Here is an 11,739-nt window from a genome sequence, read left to right as displayed (position 1 = left end):
CCCAGGGTCTTTGCTCCCTGCCATTTTGGCGTTGGCCACTGATGTTTAACAGTAAATAGCAACCATTTGGATGAAGAAGTGAAAAGTAATATCTGACATCTAGGGATAACTCAGACCAGGCAAAATATAATTGCCTGAGTTGAATGGACACTTGAACTACCACCCCAATTCTTTCTAAGAGTGCCAGGGGTTCTTGCTGACAAAAAATGGTCAGTGGGGCTTTCTTTCTTTTTTTGTTCGTTTCATCTGAAAGACTGTGGGGTGCTGAGGTTCAAAAGTCTTTTTAATTAGGTTTCCAAAAGAAGGAGAACATTTAGCTGATATTTCTTAGGGCAAAAGTCTGATGAAGCAGCTGGAGTCCAAGTGAAAAGGACTTTCATATCCTTAAAATATGACTTTTCTGTGATTTTTGGGAGAGATGCTGGATATTCTTTCATCAGCTCTAGGAAAATAGCTTTATAGTCTGACTACACTTATCTCTCCCTTCCAATTTTTTTTTTCTTTTGGCTACAGTGCCTGAAAATGTGTTTTTCAGTTAAAAGTCAAAACAGAGTCTAACTTAAGCGAATAGTCAGAATATTTAAAGAAGCTTTTGATGCATCCAACCCTTTTGGTTTCATCAGGGAAAGTCCAAGCGTTATCCATTATTTTCTATTCTCAAGCCTAGGAAGAAACACCTAAGGGAGGGAGATAATCAGCTTCAAAATGCAAACATGTTTGGAGGGCTTTAGGTTTTGAAGGAAGAAGCATACACACCATGTATTTGCTCCATAAGAAACACAACGAGTCAGTGGGACGGAGTCCTCAATCCCAGTCAGAAGGGCTCCTGGTGCAGCTAAGCCACAGATGCTAATTCAGAACAGGGATTAGAAGAGTGCAGGTAGGCATCCCTGGCAAACGGATCTCAGTCAATTGATCTGCACAGTGCATGGGTACATTGGCCCATCAACCACAGTCCTACACAATAAGTGAGATGCGAAGACCATCTACTGAGTGTAGGGGAAGGAGAGGAGTCCTCCGGGGCAGGTTTTTGCTGCTCTCCCCCCTTATGCAATCGTCCTGCAGGTCTTTAGTTGCTTTGGGGCCTTTAGTGAATACATGTGGATTTGTCCCTTAGCTTTTATTTTATTCTTATTCATATAGAGCCAAAATATGCAACCCTTTGCTACACAGAATAGTTCCTTACTAGGAAAGTAGTCTCAAATGATTTCAAAGGAGCTACTAGGGGAGACAGATATTAATCATTGAGTAAAGGTGGCATAGTCTAACCGTACACATGTAAAATGTTGCATTAGGTTAGATAAGCATGTTTGATTCACAGTGCACAAATAGTTAAAAGTAAATTAAAACAAGATAAATGGCTCATTTATATAATATCCACCTGTTACTACCATAATGTCACAAATATAGAGTGTTACGATGGAACTACGGTCATGGGGCTTGACAAATTGGCAATATATATGCACATATATATGGTGTTATGCGAGTTATATGATCATAGCTCTGTATATTGTAGTGCTCCGGAACCATTTGGAAAATGGAAGCCATGAACTATTGCTTTAATGAAGATGCATAAAGTAGAGGAGCCAGAGGTCACAATTCCTCTGTGAGTGTGATATCTTCCTATCTATAGCCTTACATACACATAAAAATTTTATTGCTTTAACAGTATAGTTAAAGCAGCTAACTCACTCCCCTTCCGCCAGTGTGGATGGTGTATTAAAGTACTTACAACACTAGATCTTATTCCAGTGTAGGTAAGGGAATAAGCTATTCTGGTATAATGCATCTTTATACTGACATACTGTACCCAGCCTAGGGGTTATAGTGGTATAACTATTTTGGTAAAAAATGGTGTGATAACCAAAATAATTATACTGGGATAAAATCCGTGTGCGGACCCGACCTATATTCTAGGGCACAAAGTTGGTCTTCAGCATTCCCTTCTTCTTTTCTGATGGTCCAGAAGGTCTAGACCATATTCGTCTCATAATGATTTCACCTATTGCTTTTTCCTTTTGAGTGCAATCATACCATCTCATTAACCACTAATACCCTGATGTTGCTTTTCACCCTGCTTTTCATCTCCCCTCACACTACAGTACAAAGCAATATCCATACCCACCTATCTGACTGTAAGTGATTTTTAAAGAGGAAAACATTTGAAATGCACTTTCTAATTATAAGCAGTGATTTACTGGAAGCCAATTAAATGACCATAAATTGGATTTGTTGAAGTAAAATCAAGTCATTGTGGAAATAAAGACCTATGCAGCGTGAATTTTAATGAGAAAAAGGTGCAATTCAAAGTTCATAAGGTTTTGGTTTTGCCCTCTATTTCTTGCAATGACTATCAAACACGTAGCTAAAGAAGCCTGCTGGGATACAATCTACGCTCTAAGCAACTATCTTTAGCTTATGTTAACTTAAAAATGGTTAGGCCTTTAGCTGATTACTAATGACATCCGTACATGATACTAGTAAAAATAACTACTTGAGTTTTTCCATAAATTCCACTTGATTTTACTTCAAGGCTTAATTTAATAAAAAAAGTAGACACATGCAATTCATTTCTTGCTAGACATATCTTGGACATCAAGTTATTTTTAAATTCCAGTTTTGCATAACAAAGTCATTTGGTGGTTGCTAACAAAAGGACCAGATCCTGTCAACCTTCTGTGTGCAGAATTCCTGCTAATAATACTTATCACTTAGATGCAAAAAAGTGAAACAATTTTATAAAAGTGTGTGAATTATTATCTTCATTTTAAACAAAGGGAAACATTAGCACGCAGTAGTTTTCAAACATGGCCTCTGATTTTCGGCGTCCAACTCTTTTTACAACTTAAGCAGAATGCCCAAACTGGAGGCCCACAAAATCAGTGAAAGTTTTTGCAAATTTTTTGCCACTTCTATTTTGGTATGAAAATTATATACACATAGACTTGGTTGATTGGGACATATATATGGAAAACTTATTGAATATATGAAACTATCTTGCTGAGGTTCATTTGAATCCCTCAAAACTCATCTACCTAAATCAATGGATGATCATATTGAAGGCACTAGGGCGGATAAGCAAAGAGCAAATGGTACAGAAGCGTATGCTGAGAAACTTGGGTGCATATACGCATTCCATAATTCATGTAAAGTTAAATAGCCATGGATTTCATGTCAGAAAGATTAAGTGTTTTGTGTAATTTCCAGAAAGCATGAGAAACTCTCTGATAAGGCCAGTGTTCTTGGATGTGGGTGTTGGACCTTTAAAACTGATTTCCTGCATGCACATGACTAATCTGCACCTCATGTGAAATGCATGGAAGAATAAAACATGTCACTTTGTCCACAATAAGCTCCCATTACTAGATTGCTCATAAAAAAAGCCACATGACGAGGAGATCTAAACGTTAGTAAAGCTTACATGTGTAGGCCCCCTGTCTCAGGATCCTCTGAACCTACCAGAAGTATTCTGATTAGACAGACCTCTATGTGCTGCATGCTGGCTTTGAAGGACCGCACACCCCATGATGAAGTGGTGGGTACCTCTCTGGGACAGGACTGAACCTCCTGTGTCAGAGGCTGCTGTAGAAGGCACAGCAGGCTCCATTCTGTGGCGAGGGAGCTAGAACAGAGAGCTGCTTCTCCCTTTGTGGCCTAGGTAATCAATTTTTGTTGAACAGATTCCTGGAGGTTTCATCACATGACATAAACTTTAATTAACGATTAATCTTTAATTCCCAGAGACTCCAGGACAATCCTGGAGAGTTGGCAACAGTAGGCCTAAGACAAGGAAAAGCTGTGATGGGACTCTTTTGTTGAGTTGCTGGGGTTGAAGACATAACCAGGGTTAAGACTACATTACAGCTGACAACTTGTTAGTTCTAAGCCATAGCTCATGGACTCTTGCTCCCCAGCTAGGCAGTGAGAGCAGAGGCCAGAGACTGTCACTTGTGCAACAGAGCTGAATTTTGCTTACAGATGATTGAGGATAGAGGGAGTTGCCCCTGGGCTATACAGAATTAAGACTTGATGTGGCTCTATTAAGTCGAAGAATTAGAAGTCTGGTCAGAATCAGGAGCTATTGCTCCCTAATATAGCAACTGTTAGTGCCAGATAGTACTGGGCAGTCTAAAATGGTCACAACACAAAATTGCCTTATTCCTTCTTGCTTTACCTGGACTGCCTTTGCCAGACTTGGGGAGTGCTGGCTTGAACTCCTGCTTGCCCAGCACGCCAGTGCAAGAGAGGGCCCAAGACTATAATCTTAAGGGAGAGTGCATACTCAGGGATGGGGTGGATTTGTGTATAGTGAGAAGAATGTTGGTTAGGTTTATGGCGCTGTTGAAAGCTGCAGCCATTGGCTGAACTATTGCAGTGCCACTTACTGATCTGGTAGAGTTATAACAAGTTAACCTATATTAATCTGTTGCATTTCCCATTGTATGTTGCTGGAATAACTTTTAAGTAAAATTATCTTGGTTCTATTTTGGGTGTTTATTGCCTGTATAAGAACCATTATTTATATTTTTGTTCCCGCAGGCAACCGAGGTACACCCAGAGGTATACGGTGCCTATAAATAGTCATATGAGTAAGAGGACAATTGCATAGGGATGACTAGAGGATTCCGACCCAATTCCCTATCTCAGCTGAGACCACCAGGATCTCCATTATCCTAAATGATGTAAGGCACCCAGGCAACAGGTGAGACTTATCTTCTCCCAAGTAACCTGGGAGGGAAAAGGGGGTTACAAATGGTTACTACATGTGATTTCAGTTGCAGAGATTTTTAAATAATTTGCAATTTGCAGGCTACAAATGGCCTTAATCTTAGATCAAACTATAATACCACCCTGGAAGCAACTACAAAGTATTAAGGACGTGCCACAGAAATGCTTACAGACAGGCAAACTAACTTTTTTTATGTGCATGCTGATGGATCAACTGACAGATTTCTAGCTGACAGTGCACACCAGATTTCTCCTTGTACTCTCTTAGCGGACATAATAGACTTGGAATTAGGGACAACTGATGGGGAATAAAAACAGCTTTTGGCTTGGTGGGAAAAGCTGAAATCAAAACTGGCTGGCCTGAATGTAGAGAGAGCAGCAGTGGTTATAGACTGTTCAAATAGCCATGCAGACGAAGTTTAAAGAAGATGCTCCTTCATGGTGGATTGCTTCCAGCACAACTTTTAACTTCAAGTTCTAGATATAAAAAAAGATGATATCACAATTATTGGGCTAGCTATACCTCTACCCTTTCTCTGGTCTATCTGAGTGCACCTCCTCAGGTGTTAGGCTTTTTCGCCTTATCTCTTTCTGGGTGGAATCACACATTTCTCCCATTCTTAGATCAGGATCTGGGTACAACACCAGCCTATGCCAACTGCTTATTACTGTATAGGCTCAGCTAGGGACTTGTGACCAGTGATATAGTATTAACAGCTTTCTTAAATTCAAGCATTTTGTGCAACAGTAGAAGCAAAGTTTAGAGGGAAAAAATCAAAAGAGCATAGAGCCTGCAATCTCATTCAATGTTATGCTTCAGTACAAGCTAAATTGATGGTCCTCCCTCCTGAGTTACAAGAAAAGAACAGAACCAACTTACATTCCTTCAGGAAGCCAATGTGCTCTTGGGACATCATTATTTTTTAATGTCAGTGTTGCATAACAAAGTCTACTCCTGTCTCCTCCCCGCAGAGAGCAAAGAAGTCTAGGAACTGACAAGGGAACCATGTAGAATCATGAGCTGATGTATAGTTGGTACATGACTCCATGCATGCAAACTCACCAGGAACTGGAATCGCAACAGGTCCCACTTGGCTAAGTGAGAGCGTTTAAACACAGAGGTGACACCCAGTGAAGTTACACAGAGCTGAAGAAGGCACACAAGTAAAGAGGCAAGCCAACCAAGCTGGACAGCAAAGCAGTGTGGGATAACAGTGAGATGTCTGCCAGAGGTGGAAGAGTTGATCTGAAATGGGAATGCATGTGCAGCTACTTAGTTGCAGGAAAACTCACTTTCCAAATGGGTTAATTAGGGAGTATTGAGATGTCTGGTGAACATTTGTGTGTGGACGCAAGGCAGTTTATCTTGAAAAACCTCAAGTTACCCCAAAACAACTTCCAAGTGTAGATGGGCACTCAGAGAGTGACTCTCCCAATCTGTTTTCCCCTTTCTCAAGGAAGCTGAGTTTTCTTAAAAAATAAAAACAAAAAATAAATCCTCCTGGTATGTCTCTGACTCTCCATTGCCACATTGCTCAATTATTTTTGTTACATGGCCAAGGTGTGAAATATTCCTTCTTCCTCACTCTGTTTTTTCCAGTCAATCAGCCAGGCCATCTCGGAGAATACCCTTGTAATGTTTGAAATAGATTCATTCAGTCTTACAGAAGTTGGAATTTATTTTGAAAGACCTTCAGAGATTTGCTAGTTATATAAGAGCCCTGAATGCCATTTTAAAGAGTTATAATTATATGGATGTAACCCATTCAGAATATACTGCAGAAATCTGAAAATATAAATATCTTTTGCAAGTTACAAAAAATCACATTGATATGCTTGTCACAGTCATTGAATATATGGATGTCAGATTGATCAGGCTACAGCAATCACCATTCATATGGTTTTCAGTGCTTTGACTCCACACAGTGATCTAGTGATTTAAAAACTATTGGCACATGACTGCAGTGCACAAATTGACAACCCACCTAACCACTTACACAGGTACTCAGTGAAGGGGAAAAGGAGAGTGTCCTCCATTGTTGTTTGACTGTAATTACACTTAAATACTATCAAATCCCAAACTAATGACGGTGAACATTCATGTTTTACTAAGATTTTGAACACCTGGCTTTCAGAATATATTGCCCTTGATAGCAATACTGTTCCGATTCCCTGTGGTGGAACACAAATTTTCCAAAATTAGCTTGATCAAAACAAGCCTAACCACACAGAGGTACCAAAGAACACTCCAGGATTAGATGTAGATGTGAGCAATTCTCAGCTGGGTTCTAAGTGGAGCACAGGATCTGGTCCAAGAAGTCGATATAGTGGAACTGCTTGACAATAACGACCATAAGGTCATTAAATTTAACATTCATGTAGGGGGTGGAGGAGAATACCAAAGAAGCCCACCACATTAGCATTTAACTTCAAGAAGTGGAACACCACAAAAATGAGGAAGCTAGTTAAACAGAAATTAAAAGGAACAGGCACAAGAGTAAAATGCCCGCAAGCTCCATGGAAACTTTTAAAAATACCATAAGAAAGGCTCAAACGAAACGGTATACCCCAAATTTAAAAAGAAAAATAGTAAGAGGGTCAAAAAATGCCATCATGACTAAACACCAAGGTAAAACAGGCAGTTAGAAGCAGAAAAGCACCCTTTAAAAATTGGAATTCAAATCCTATTGAGGAAAATAGAAAGGAGCATAAATTCTGGCAAGTCGAGCATAAAAGTATTATAATTAGGCAGGCCAACATAGAATTTGAAGAGCAACTAGTAAAAGACAAAAACTAAGAACAAACTAAGAACAGAATCAGGAAGCCTGCCAAGCAATCAATGGGGCCACTGGATGATTGAAGTGCTGAAGGAGCACTCAAGGAATATAAGGCCATTGTGGAGAAACTAAATGAATTCTGTATTTGGTCTTCACTGCAGAGGATGTGAGGAAGATGCTTAAACCTGAGCCATTCTTTGTAGGTAACAAATCTCAGGTACTGTCCTGGATTGAGGCATCAGTAGAGGAGGTTTGGGAACAAACTGATAAGTTAAACAGTAATAAATTACCAGGAGCAGATGGTTTTCACCCAAGAGTTCTGAAGGAACTCAAATATGAACTTGCAGAATTACTAACTGTGGTATGTAATCTATCGCTTAAATCAGCTTCTGTGCAAGATGACAAGAGGATAGCTAATATGATGACAATTTTTTAAAAAAGGCTCTAAAGCAGACCCTGGCAATTACAGGCCATTAAGCATAACTTCTATAACAGGCAAATGAGTTGAAATTATAGTGAAGAACAGAATTATCACACACATAGATAAACATGATTTGTTGGGGAAGGGTCAACACTACTTTTGAAAGGGAAATCATGCCTCACCAATCTATTTGAATTCTTTGAGGGGGTCAAAAAAGAAGTGGACAAGTGTGGATGTGGTATACTTGGAATTTCTGAAGGTCTCTCACCAAATGCTCTTAAGCAAAGTAAGCAGTCATGGGATAAGAGGGAAGGTTTTCTCATGGATCAGCAACTGGTTAAAAGATAGGGTAGGAATAAATGGTCAGTTTTCAAAAGAGAGAGAGGTAAATAGCCGTGTCCCCCAGGGGTCTGTACTAGGGACCAGGGCTGTTCAATAAGTAACAAATGAGCTGGAAAAAGGGGTAAACAGTGAGGTGGCAAAGTTTGCAGACAATACTAAATTACTCAAGATAGTTAAGTCCAAAGCAGACTATGAAGACTTCCACTAAACTGGGTGACTGAGCAACAAAATGTCAGATGAAATTCAGTGTTGATAAATGCAAAGTTATGCACATTGGAAAACATAATCCCAACTATGCATACAGAATGATGGGGTCTGAATTATCTGATATTACTCAAGAAAGAGATTTTGCAGTCTTTGTGGATAATTCTTTAAAACATCTCCTCAGCGTGCAATGGCAAGCAAAAAAGCTAGCAATGTTAGAAAGCATTATTAAATAGATGGATAATAAGACAGTAAATATTAAAATGCCAGTATATAAATCCATGGTACACTCACAGCCTCAATTCTTAATGTAGTTCTGGTCACCCCATCTTAAAAAAGATATTTTAGAAAAGGAAAAAGTGCAGAGAAGGGCAACAAAAATGATTATGGGTATGGAACAGCTTCCATATGACGAAGATTAAAAAGACTGGAACCGTTCAGCTTAGAAAAGATAAAATTAGGGGATGATAATAATAGGGGTCCATAAAATCATGAATGGTGTGGAGAAAGTGAATAAGACATAACACAAAAACCATGGGTCACACAATGAAATTAATAGGCAACAGGTTTTAAATAAACTAAAGGAAGTACTTCTTCATACAACACACAGTCAACCTGTGGAACTCATTGTCAGGGGTCATTGTGAAGGCTAAAACAAGAATTGGATTCAATAAAGAATTAGATAAATTCCTGGAGGATAGGTCCATCAGTGGCTATTAGCCCAGATGAGCAGGGATACAACTCCATGCTCTGGGTGTCTCTAAGTCTATGACTGCCAGATGCTGGGACTGGACAACAGAGGATGGCTCATACAATAACGTCCCTGTTCTGTTCATTCTCTCTGAAGCATTTGATATTGGTCACTGTTGGAAGACAGGAAAGTGGACGAGATGCACCATTGGTCTGACACAGTATGGCCATTCTTATGTAACAGCTCAAGTGCAGATAATTTCTAGCTTCTTAAGGTTATTTTCTGCTGGTTTTGAGGGGTACAAGGAACAAAACGTATTTATGGAAATAGAGTAAGCATCTAAAATTAGTCTTGGATTAGACTAGTGCAGTACTGCATGAGTTTATCTAGAGTTCAGTCCAGATGGGCATACGTAGATTGTAACTACTTTGGGGCAGGGACATTCTTTTTGTTCTATGTTTGTATAACACCTAGGACAATGGGTCCTGGACCACGATCAGGGTGCCGAGGCACTACGATAATACAAATAATGACAATAATCATATTTATTCAGAGACAGGTAGTTTCTTTTATATGTTTGTACAGTGCCCAGCACGACAAGCTTCAGTCTCGATTAAGGCCTTGTCATTAATACAATATAAATTAATCATTCGTAATATAAATATTAATTTTAATGATAATAATGAGCATGTCAGACACACTAAAACAGGAGACTAAAAAGAAGAAACCTTGCCTCAATAGTCCAGAAGAGGAGAAGCATAATGGCAATCACAGAAACCACAATATTTTATTTATTTCTATTTACTAGAGTGAATGAGAACACAAACCCACAGCAATTTTCGCCATGCAACCAAATCTGAAGTCTCAGCTGCTTGTGAACCAGTGAACAGAATTTTGTTCTTACCAGCCTATGAGCTACTCAAAATCTGAGGGCTGTTTTGCTCTACATGATTTTCCCAAGATCCCAGCTTACACTGGATCCAGTTAATTAAACATGCAAAAGAGAACTCATGTCTCTTGACTCACAGTCTGGTGCCCTATTCAATGGATCACATATAACTGCAATGGATGACTTTCAAGGTTGGGCATACATTTGTCACTCCTGTAAGTAATTAGTGATACAGAAAACCCAGCAAAACTAGTTGATTAAGGAGAGTTACTCACATACATCAATGTCATTAGGATTGGGCCTTTGTTTGTTGGTTGGTTTGTTTTATAGTAACTATAGTATCTGAACATTGCTCCTGTATACTATAACAACAGTTTTTAGGTCCAGTCCTTCAGTCCAGAGGCACCCAAAACTCCTGATGACCTCCAAAGGAGTTTTTTTTTGTATGCCAAGTTTGCAGCTTTGGAATATATTGGCAAAACCTACACACATCAACAAAAGTTGTATAAACTTAAACAGAAACATCTGGAGCTTATGACTGTATTTCCATTATAAAATATTGGGCCAGATCTTCAGCTGGTGTAATTAAATATAGCTCAACTGATCTACGCCAATGTACACCAGCAGTGGGTCTGGGCTCATCTTCCCAGTGTCTATTTATTCAAATTCTATGGACAAATAGTATTTCTGCTGTTCAGATGAGTCCCCCCAATTCTACCAAATGGTCAAATTAGTCAATTTTGCTGCTTTTTGCATTCTTATAACTCAAAATTGCAAGCTGCTGGTTCTAGAATGGATTAGCGCACTACACACTGACATGTTGGAAACAGAAAGGAAACATTGCCTGCATGATTTCAGCCCTCACATGTGGTGTAGCTTTACTCAAGAAAGTGTTTTTTTTTTCTTTTTGTTCCACAGTCTGGTGATTTTATGGTTTATTTGGGACATGTCTATTTTGAAAATATTGTTTTATTTAATTTTTGATAAGGTGCCCAGAGGCCTTTGGGGATTAGGATCATTATATAAAATTTTTAGCATATGGATTTTGGGCTCCATTCTGAAAACATGTGCTTAACTTAACTCACATGAGGTATCCCATTAAAGACAGTGGGATCGCTTGCATGCTTAAAGTTAAGCATGTGCTTCAATGTTTGCAGGATCCAGGCCTCAGAGTGTGAAGGCAGACCAGAAGCATGCAAATGTTATGTGTAGGGGATGGCCAGTTCAGTGTCACCATAGAATCATAGAATACCAGGGTTGGAAGGGACCTCAGGAAGTCATCTAGTCCAACCCCCTGCTCAAAGCAGGACCGACCCCCAATTAAATCATCCCAGCCAGGGCTTTGTCAAGCCTGACCTTAAAAACTTCTAAGGAAGGAGATTCCACCACCTCCCTAGGTAACACATTCCAGTGTTTCACCACCCTCCTAGTGAAAAAGTTTTTTCCTAATATCCAAACTAAATCTCCCCCACTGCAACTTGAGACCATTACTCCTTGTTCTGTCATCTGCTACCACTGAGAACAGTCTAGATCCATCCTCTTTGGAACCCCCTTTCAGGTAGTTGAAAGCAGCTAGCAAATCCCTCCTCATTCTTCTCTTCTGTAGACTAAACAATCCCAGTTCCCCCAGCCTCTCCTCATAACTCATGTGTTCCAGTCCCCTAATCATTTTTGTTGCCCTCCGCTG

Source organism: Lepidochelys kempii, chromosome 1, assembly GCF_965140265.1.
Source record: "Lepidochelys kempii isolate rLepKem1 chromosome 1, rLepKem1.hap2, whole genome shotgun sequence".
NCBI lineage: Eukaryota > Metazoa > Chordata > Testudines > Cheloniidae > Lepidochelys > Lepidochelys kempii.
The sequence above is the reverse complement of the archived record's forward strand: the minus strand, read 5'-3'. Positions refer to the sequence as shown.